This window comes from Theobroma cacao, chromosome 3, assembly GCF_000208745.1.
Source record: "Theobroma cacao cultivar B97-61/B2 chromosome 3, Criollo_cocoa_genome_V2, whole genome shotgun sequence".
Classification (NCBI taxonomy): domain Eukaryota; kingdom Viridiplantae; phylum Streptophyta; class Magnoliopsida; order Malvales; family Malvaceae; genus Theobroma; species Theobroma cacao.
Window position 1 is genome coordinate 1459608 of NC_030852.1, and position 11402 is coordinate 1471009.

The following is an 11402-nucleotide window of genomic DNA, read 5'->3' on the forward strand; positions in this document are numbered from 1 at the left end:
CTTGTTCCGGTTGCCAACTCGCAAACTTCACATGATACGCGTTTTCTCAACAGAAAAAATATATTTTTTTGAGTAAATTGTTTAACCAAAAACCAAAATATTTAAATGTAACATTAAATGTTAGGATACTTGTTATGCTAACACTTCCAATTTTAAAAAAAGAATTTAATAATTATAATTCAATTGATTAACCTTTCGCATTTTAAAATATTTAAACCTCGATAACATCGCCATAACTCTCCTATAAATTCAACCCCATCGTTCCTCACAATTCACAAGTTAGTCTTCGCTCAAAGCCTTTCGTTGATCATGGAAGATGATCCAGAGCCTGACACAGAATTACATTTCTTTCAAAATTTTCAATGTTACTTAAAAATGGATGGTATAGGGAAAGCAAAGGCTAAACTAGCGCTCCAGTCTTGCAATAACATCATTGGAGCTGTTCTCAGTTCTTGCCATTGGAGGTTACTTTCTCAACACATTTAATTTTCTATACTTTTTTTCACATACATTTTGCTTTCAATCTGAATTTTCCTATACCTTTTGCAGTAATTTGAGCCAATGTCAAAAAAGACATCGGAGCAAAAAGTCTCCATTTTAAATGCTTCTTTAAATGGTGAAGAGCAATAGATCGAGGTTGTGTTGCTGAAGAGATTAGAGCAAATCATGTTGTGGGATGTCCATGTCTGTATGTTTCTAGCTTCAGTTGGCACAACACAGTTTCTCGACAAGTCCATCAAGATTGTTTGGATGAGTCCAAGCTCAGTGTAAGTACCAATTTTTTATTGAATTTTTTGCTTAACATTTTGTCTTTGACCAATTGCAAAAGTTAATTTCTTGGTGATTGTTGCAGTGATTCATCAGAAGAGCAATATGAAGAGAAGTTCAGTTACCGCTAGTCAACAAGAAACCATGCATGATCAGGCCGAAGGATTTGATCATGAATTTCTTCACCTTGAGCTGATCTGGCAAGATGAGTTATCAGGCCTTTTAAGGGAGTACGCTGATAATGCTTTCAAAGAGAGCTGATGTGTTGTGTTTGGGAACATGGTTGAGCTTGGAGATTCATCCAACAACTCAGATGGGATTTGTCAGGGACTGTGTAGTTAGCTGAAGTGAGGGGATACTGATGCATGATCCTGCAGCCTTTTGGCCTCTTGATCTTTTGCTACTTCATCATTTGAGAAGAACTAGCCATTGAATCATGTGCAATAGGTAAGACATTCACATTTTTCAATTCCATCTCAAGAATCAATGAACTCCAGGGAAATGAAATGAAACCCATTTTTCCTTTCTCGCAGACTCCTCAGTAAGTGAATGATTGGGTCATACTCTTGCATGATTCTCAAAATTCGATTGATATTGCTGCTATGATTCAACATGCCTTTCCAGCCATTTTCGGATGCTGGAAACTTATCTACCCAAAGATCTCTATGACTAATTAGTTTTCTCCTAACTTTTTACAACCATACAACCAAGTTAAATGGTAGGTCTAACTCTATGGTGCACATGCAAAAGCAAAATTCCAATCAATTGAAAAGGAAGACATCAGAAAAAAAGTCAGAGTTGGGAAGAAAAGATGTCAGGACCATATTATCAATGAAAATTTTCCTTAAAAAATTTCTTTTATTGTTACTTTAAGGTTATTGGGTTGCATTAGAATCAAAACTGTGTAAAATTAAAGTTGTTATCACTTACTTTTTGGACTTCAAACACAATGTTTTAAGAACAGTATTCTAATTACAATTGCAAACTAGATTCTCTCTTCTAGTTTTTTGTGCCGTGAGGAGTTGCCTCTTATCTTTTTAGACTCTTTTGAGTCTCAACTTATCATCACTATTTTAATTGATGTCAAAGTTTTCTAAATAATAAATTGATTACGATTAAATTTAAACTTTTAATTATACATGTTGTATCATACTTCTAAAATATTTTCACATGAAACCATTTTGTTAAAAGATGAAATGTCTAAATAGATATAAATATTATTACAACTATTAATTTTGCCAACTCACAAGCTTACTCACAAGCATCATATGATACGCGTTTTCTCAAAAAATAAATCTTTCAAAGGAAATTGTTTAATTAAGAACCAAAATATTTATATTTGACATTTAATTTCAAGATACTAGTTCTAGTAACACTTCCAATTTTGAAAAAGAATTTAATGGTTATAATTCAATTGGTTAACACTTTGTAAATCACATGAAGATATTTATTGATTATGAAACCATTTTCCTAAGAGATATAATGTCTAATTAGATATAAAATATTATTATACCTATTAATTTTGTCAACTTACAAACATCACATGATACGTGTTTTCTCAAAAAAAAAAAAAACCTAACTTAGAGGAAATTGTTTCACAAAGATCCAAAATATTTTAATTTGACATTTAACACTTCCAACTTTGAAAAAGAATTTAATGGTTATAATTCAATTGGTTAACATTTTATAAATCACATAAAGATATTTACTCATTATGAAATCATTTTTTTAAGAGATTAAATGTCTAAATAAATAAAAAATAATTATTACTCCTATTAATATTATCAATTTTTTATGAAAACTTTTTTCCGGTAAATATTGTCAGAAATAGTCTTGAAATTTATAAAATTTGTTTCACTGACAATTGATCGAAAATCCATTGGCAATGGATTGTATTATCGACAAAAATTTTCTTAAAAAAATTTCTTAGTGTTACTTTGAAGTTGTAGGGCTGCATTCAAATCAAAACTGTGTTTGAAGTTGTAATTACCTGCTTTGGGGACTTCAAACATAGTGCTCGAACAACAGTATTCCACTTACAATTATAAATTCTAGACTCTCTTGTTTTTGGCCCATAAGGAGCTGCCCCTATCTTCAAGACTATCAAGTCCCAACCTAACATCACAATTCTAGTTTGTGTCAAAGTGTTCCGAATAATAAAATCATCCATGGATGCTATTTAGTTTTAACTCACTAATTATACATATTGTATATCAAACTTTCAAAACATCTTTCATTGAAACCGTTTTGTTAAAAGATGTCTAAATAGATATAAAAAATCATTACACGTATTAATTTTGTCAGCTCATAAGCATCACGTATTAATATTGCCAACTCATAAGCATCTTTCAATGGAATATGCTTCATTAGGAGTCAAATATTTAAATTTTATATTAAATGTTAAGATACTTCAACAACGGTTAAAATTCACCTAATGATATTTTGTCCAATTTTGAATAAAAAGAATTAATGGTTATAATTTAATTGGTTAATGTTTTGTAAATCACATATAAATGTTTAGTCACGTGAAACAGTTTTGTTAAAAAAAGAAACATCTAAATAAATATAAAATATCATTACACGTATTAATTTTGTCAACTCATATGCATCACATAATACGTGTTTTCTTGAATAAACATTGTGGAAATTATTTCATTAGGAGCCAAAATATTTAAATTTCCTATTAAATTTTTGGATAGTTATTTCAATAACATTTAAACTTTACATGACGATGTTTTGTCCAATTTTAAAAAAGATTTTAATCATTGTAATGTTGATATGGCATTGACATGTTAGATATTAAAAAATTTTGAGTTAAGAGATTGACTATGTGACTTTTCTATACCACGCCATAAGGACCAAATGACATTAAATAGTAGATTTCAGGGACTAAATTAAAGAAATTTTGGATAGAGTGGCTAAATTGAACAAAACTCTGTATTACAGGTACTTTAAAAAAACAAGCTTTTTTCGACATAATTTTTCATTGAAAAAAGTTAAAATTCAGTTAAAAATATCTTTTTTTTATGGATTTCCAACCACACTTAATTTATATTAACCAATATTAGTATATGCATCAAGTATTATTATTTTTGTATATCTTATATGGTTATATATTTATAAATAGTACTCACGATTTCAAAATTACAATATAAAACTAATCGTAAAGGATGGCATACCTAAAGTAATATTAGAATTATCTAATATAAATATAATCAATGCAAAACATAATGTTTTATTACTTTATTGTATATATTCATGACACCAATTATATGTTATAATGTTATATATAATATATAATATATATATTATATATATAATATNAACTAATAACTAATTGTAAAGAATTAATATGTCATAAGAACTAAGATAATAACTAATAAAGTTATTAAATGTAATTATATAAATAAAATTTCTTATAAGCTAATATATAAAACATAGGCATAATAATTATAAACATATATATATATATGTAGGATATTTAATATTTCATATATATATTAACTTATAAAGTTATATCATTCAAAATAGATAACAGTTAATTTCATATTAATACAAGTTTATATATAATTATATATATATAATTTGCAAACATATCATAAACTAATATATTTTAAATATATTATACTAATTATAAGTTTACTATATATATATCAGTCTTCATAATTTATATTTACTAATATCAGTACGTATACCTAAAATATTATTAATAATTGTTTACTATATTATTAGATTTTATCATCGATTTTTATAAAATTAAAAATTTATTATGTTATTTTTATAAACTTTTTAATTTTATAACATTAATGAATTTGGAACAATTAATTTATAATTTATGATTCAATAAAGTTTTCAAAATATTCAAAAAAATAATAGACGAAGGAAAATATATATAAAATTTTAATATTATAAAACTCAATATGTATATATTTAATTTTATTAATATATTTCCTATAAAGAATTAATAAAATTTTAGAAATTTTTTAATATATTTTAAATAAAAAATTTAAAAAATAGTAATACCGACGAAATTCTCCAACTGAATTTTCCGTTGGAAAATTTAGCAAGTTTTAAATTTTTTGGCCTCTTGAACTTTCCAACAGATTTCCAGCAGATTATTTTTTATTGAAAATTTCCAACGAAAATCAGTCGGAAAGTTTGACGGAAGTAAATATTTTTTGCACCAAAAAAATTTCCAACAAATTTCCAACGAAATTTGTCTATTGGAGTTATTCCATTGGAAAAAGTCCAAAGAAATTTTCGTTTGAATTCCGTTGAAAATCTGTCAGAAATTTTTAACGACATTTTTTCTGTAGAAAAAAATTAATTTTCTTGCAATGAGGGACTTCCAGGGTACTTTTACTATTTTTTGTTTCACATTACCTATGGGAATGTTGGCCCTTCCTTACATGCTGAAATGGTGTATGAAACACTATAGTTAAAAACAATTTTTACTTATGAAGTGTATGGAAATCTTGAAACTCTATTTTGTGTAGTTGAATATAATTTTTCCTTACAATATGAAACATTGTAGTTAAAAGCAATTTTTACTTATAATATGAAACTTTTTTATCTTTTGTTTTGTTGACCTCTTTATCCTCTCCCAAGAAAAAAATACATCCTTAAATGACATCATTCTATTAACTTCCCATTTACATTAGGAAACCAAAAATGTAATAATTTGGTTCATGTTCAAGTACAAACCAATTACACTACTAAATTTTATGGTTGTCCAATTTACAAGGTAAGTTTTGGGATTTCAAATTATGTGGGTTTTTTATATAAAAAGTTGCTGAGTTTATTTTTGGTGCAATTTCTTAGGTTGCTGCTGGTTGTTGATTTTTCAGTTGGCATGACGGCGAATTGATAGTTCATGTGCTCATGACCTGATCATTCAATTGAAGTCTGAAACAGAGCATTGAGGCAGAGAGTTGAAATTCTAGCAAGCTCAAATGAAGATGAAGTTATGTATGATAAGATTGATGCATTGAGAGTTGAAAACAAAGTTCTATAAGAAAAATTGAAGTGCGCAACAGATGCTGAAGAAAAGTAAGGAGACAGAATACTGTTTTTAAGTTTGTTGTAATTTTTTCTTTGGTTATTCTTTAGTTTGTATTTTTCAGTAACATTAGGTGAAGGGAAAAAGTCTAAAATGGTGGCCTTCCCTGTAGGCTGAAATGGTAAATAAAGTGCATAAAAATCTTGAAATCCCGTTCTATGTAGTTGAATGCAATTTCTGCTTGGAATATGAAACCTTACTATTTTTTATTTTGTTGATCTATTTATGCAATTCAAGAAAAATTATATCATAAAATGACATCATTTTATTAACTTTCCATTTATACTAGGAAATCAAAATTCTAACAATTTGATTCATGTTCAAGTACAAAGCAATTATTTTGCTGTATTCTATGGTTGTCATGTTCCATACACTTCACGTATCATTTCAACTTATAGGAAGCGCCAATATTCTCATATGTAATGTGAAACCACGATGATAAAAGTACACAAGAAGTGCATATATACCACGTATCATTTAGTCCTTGTATCCTGCTATTTGGTGTAATTTGATCCTTATGGCATGACATAGAAAAGCCACGTGGCAATTTTTTTACCCAAATTTTTTTTACATTTGATATGCCAATGCCACATAAACATTGTTTGACACATCAGCGTCTCTGACGGTTAATTTGGATGAAGTTACTCATAAAGACTTACTTGCACACAATGTCCAAAATATAAGGATTAAATTAACGAAATTTTACATAGAGGAGCTAAATTGAATAAAACATTATAGTATAGGAACTTTTTGGGTACTTTGACCATTTTAAAATATCTTCATATTAAATTGTTTCATTAAATTTCAAAATATTTATCTTAATATTAAATGTTATAAGATGCGTTATCCAATGTTTTAAATTTATGTGATATGTTTTATTTAATTTTTATATCATTTCATTTTACATATCACTAATAAACTTTGAATTTCATATGAAAAATATGTAATTTTTGGATTTGAAAGTATTCAATTCCGTTTCTTAATTATCTTGGTAATTTTAGTTTGAAAATCTTTGACTCAACATGAAACATTACAAATTGTCATTGGTTATTATTTTAAATATATATACGCTAAATATGTTACTCTCTACGTAATTTAACTTATTGAAACATTTTCATATGAAATTATTTTTCATTTGAGAATCAATAACTCAACGTGAGACGTTACAATTTGTGATTGGGTATTATTTTAAAGATATATATACCGAATATGTTACTTTCAATTTAATTTAACTTATTCAAACATTTTCACATGAAATTGTTTTTAATTTGAGAATCGCTAATTTGAGACGTTATGCATTATGACCAATTATTTTCTTCAAAATCACATGATGATGTTTTACTTTTTACTTAATTAATATATCTTTTGTTGTATTCAAACATATTTACGTGAAATTGTTCCTCTAATTTGAAAATCTCTCACTTAACACGAGAAGTTATAATTTGTAATTGGTTATTATTTTAAAGATATATATATCAGATATGTTACTTTCTACTTTATTTAACTTATTCAAACATTCTCACATAAAATTGTTTTTATTTTGAGAATCACTGATTTGAGACGTTATGAATTGTGACCAATTATTTATTAAAAATCACGTCAAAATGTTCTACTTTTTGCTTAATTAATATATCTTCTGTCGTATTCAAACATATTTATGTGAGACTGTTTTTTTAATTTGAGAATCTCTAAGTTAACACTAGACATTACAAATTGTAATTGGCTATTATTTTAAACAGATATATATACCAAATACGTTACTTTCTACTTAATTTAACTTATTCAAATATTTTCACGTGAAGTTATTTGTAATTTGAGAATCACTAATTTGAGATGTTATGAACTGTGACCAATTATTTTCTTAAAGACCACACGAAGATATTTCACTTTTTACTTAATTAATATATTTTTTGTCGTATTCAAATATATTCACATGAAATTGTTTTTTTAATTTAAAAATCTCTAACTTAACATGAGATGTTACAAATTGTAATTGATTATTATTTTAAGAATCACGTGAAATATTGTACTTTTTTTGTTTGATAATATATCTCTTATTAGATTTTAATGAAAACGTTTCATTAAATTTCAAAATATTTATCTTTCATATTAAATGTTATCATTTGTGTTATCCATTGTTTTAAATTTATATGATATGTTTTTTAATTTTATATAATTTCCTTTTACATGCGGAGTTTTGACATGTTATCATTAAAAAACTTTGAATTTTTTATGAAAAATATATAATTTTTGGATTTGAAAATATTTCAAATCTGTTTCTTATCTTGATAATTTTAGTTTGAGAATCTCTAACTCAATATGAGACATTGCAAATTGTGATTGATTATTATTTTAAAAATATATATACCAGATATGTTACTTTTTACTTACTTTAACTTACTCAAATATTTTCACATGAAATTAATTTTAATTTGAGAATCGCTAATTTCAGACGTTATGATTTGTAACAAATTATTTTCTTAAAGACCATGTGAAGATGATTGACTTTTTATTTAATTAATATATTTTTTATTATATTGAAATATATTCATGTGAAACAATTTCTTTAATTTGAGTATCTCTAACTTAACACGAAATGTTACAAATTGTAATTGACTATTATTTTCAAGATATATATACCATATACAATACTTTCTACTTAATTTAACTTATTCAAACATTTTCACGTGAAATAGTTTTTTATATGAGATTTGCTAATTTTAGTTGTTATGAATCGTAACCAATTATTTTCTTAAAAACCATGTGAAGATGTTTTATTTTTTACTTAATTAATATATCTTTTGTCGTATACAAACATATTCATTTCAAACTATTTTTTTAATTTGAGAATTTCTAACTTAACAGGAGACGTTACAAATTGTAATTGGTTATTATTTTAAGAATCACGTGAAATGTTGTACTCTTTTTGTTTGATAATACATCTCTTATTGGATTTTAATGAAACCGTTTCATTAAATTTCAAAATATTTATCTTTAATATTAATATTATAATATGCATTATTTGTTGTTTTAAATTTATGTGATATGTTTTTTTAATTTTTATATCATTTCATTTTACACGCGAAGTTTTGACATGTTATCACTAAAAAACCTCGAATTTCAAATGAAAAATATATAATATTTAGATTTGAAAATATTTCAATTCTATTTCTTATCTTGATAATTTTAGTTTGAGAATCTTCGACTCCACATAAGACGTTACAAATTGTGATTGGTTATTATTTTAAAAGTATATATGCTAAATATGTTACTTTCTGACGTAGAACGTTTAGCAGATAATTTCTTAGAGCAAGTTGAGCGTCAGAAACCAAAACAAAAGCCCAAAAAGTCATAAATGGGCATATTCATAATTTTAATATTTTTCTTGTTTACTTAAGAGTTCTACATAAGAATTATAGGCATAATAGAATTTTTCTTTTATTTAATTCACTTGTACTAGGACTTTAGGATAGTCATGTGCTAATTAGGAATTGAACATTTATTTTATTTAAATCTCTTGTTAACTACTTTAGTTGTAATAGACAACCAGAAGTAGAGCTTTATTAGGATTTGTGCCTATAACATTATAAACAGGACCCTTAGGCTTAATTATTTGACAATTAATGTTTTTGAATAATTGCATAATATTATATTTTCTTTCAAATTTTAAGTGTAAGTTTCTAGTTTAAAACTTGGTTATCAACCTTAAAGGCTTAGTCAAGTGTTAGTCTTTGTTTTCACATTAATTTACTGCGTTAGTTGGTATCAAAGCGAGAAAAGCATCCCTATCTAATGGCAAGTGACCCAGTTATGGTAGGCAACAGATCTCATGGAGAAGATTAGGGAATTGAGACCTCGTGATCTACAGTGCAAGATCAAAGGGTGGCATTGAGAGCTTTAGAGCAGCGAATGGATCTCAGATTCTGGCGTTTTGAACAACGCTTTGAAGAAATTGCAGATCGACTTCATGCTCTAGGCGAAAATGCCAACAAAAATCAGAATGACAAAAGGCCACATATTGAAGACGATGTAGCTCGCGGACAGCTTGTCGGCAAACTTGTTCCTACAAACAGATGTAGAAAACAAGTGTACATGAAAGATTCAGATGAGAAAGATGATTATTTTGTAGAACCTGTGAGGTACGCTAGATATGGAAGGAATAATTATGGTGGTCGGGATACTCACGATTTCATAGTACTTTAATGGGAGTTTAAATATTAAAGATTTTCTGGATTGGATTGCGAAAATAAATAGGTTTTTCGAATATATGAAAATTTCAGAAGGAAAAAGGGTGAGACTTGTCACTTGTAGATTAAAAGGTGGGGTTTTTGCGTGGAGGGAAAAGTTGTAGTCCATAAGGAATCATGAGGGGAAAGCACCAATTAGAACCTGATACAGGATGAAACAACTGTTACAAAAAGATTTGCTTCCTCCTGATTATGTGTCACAACCCGAAACTCCCATCGAGCCCGTGACAACCGTCGCGAAGCCTTGACAGACATTCTTCTCCCGAATGCCTTTCGAGACCTCGTAAGGCTTTTGTACCAGTTTTTCCATTCCTCTCTCTTTTTTTTTTTGAATAATAAAATAAAATAAAAATATTAATTAAAATAATCTATTTTAATGTAAAACAATATATATTTTTTTTTGAAACATCAAAAATTAATTTTCTGCACATAAAAATAAAATAAGTTTATACATACTGTATTATAGAAAACTGGAGTATGCAATTTAAATTACAATGACACGTGAGCCCCCAAATAACTGAAAAGGTTTAAATCTATAACCTTGCTTTCTAGGATGCAACTTCGAAATTTACTTCTCAATGCAATTGACAGTCTACTGCCTATTCTGAGCCTGAAAATGTATAAGAAGAAGGGGTGAGATTATAAAATCTTAGTGAGTAGACAGACATCATCAAAATAATCTAAAGCCGAGTAATAGCAGACAATTAAAATAATTTATCCCAACCTATATAAATAATTGGATCCAATTACTCAATATGGCTTATGTACTTTTCAAAAACTTGGCCCTTGCCAAAAATTCATTCTCGGGGATACCCCGCGAAGGCATCTTATCGAGATCGCTAAGGCTATTTATTGTCACACATACAAACACATTTCACCTCTGACAATACAACCGTTCCTCGGCGTTGGCTGAGTCCCAGTTTCACGTGGTGGCCAGCGTGAAGTGTACTCAAATCCTATCTCGGGTGTTATCCTACGCACCTCTCCAATCGATGTAAGCTCAATAATTGGGAACCGTGCCTCTCTAATTAGGCTAGCCCACGAACCCTCGTCACTGCAGTGCCCACTTTATAATCCATCAATCAATAAAATCACAATAGTATGACATGGCTCACTTAACAGATTCAAGGCAAATCAAAGCAGTTCACATATTCTTTAAATCATAAAAATAACCAGTCATACCCACATTTATCATAAGCCATTTAATGTAAAATCATGGATAAACAACACAATCATAGTATAGGTCTCCAATTACTCTATTTTTGAAATCATTATTAAATTTTCAAAAATTTTATAAAATTATTTTATAAAATCTCATTTTCCCATAA

The 11402-nt window shown here is 27.5% G+C and overlaps 1 long non-coding RNA gene across 4 annotated transcripts; it reads left to right on the plus strand.

The window, feature by feature from the left end:
• Window positions 275-5966, plus strand: LOC18604009. 4 transcript variants are annotated; one of them, XR_001926923.1, is made up of 4 exons: window positions 275-464; window positions 550-767; window positions 854-1215; window positions 5616-5966. It is a non-coding gene; the product is annotated as an uncharacterized LOC18604009 (long non-coding RNA). The 4 variants fall into 4 exon arrangements; XR_001926922.1 differs by lacking the exon at window positions 5616-5966 and adding an exon at window positions 5590-5607; XR_001926921.1 differs by lacking the exon at window positions 5616-5966 and adding an exon at window positions 1302-1762.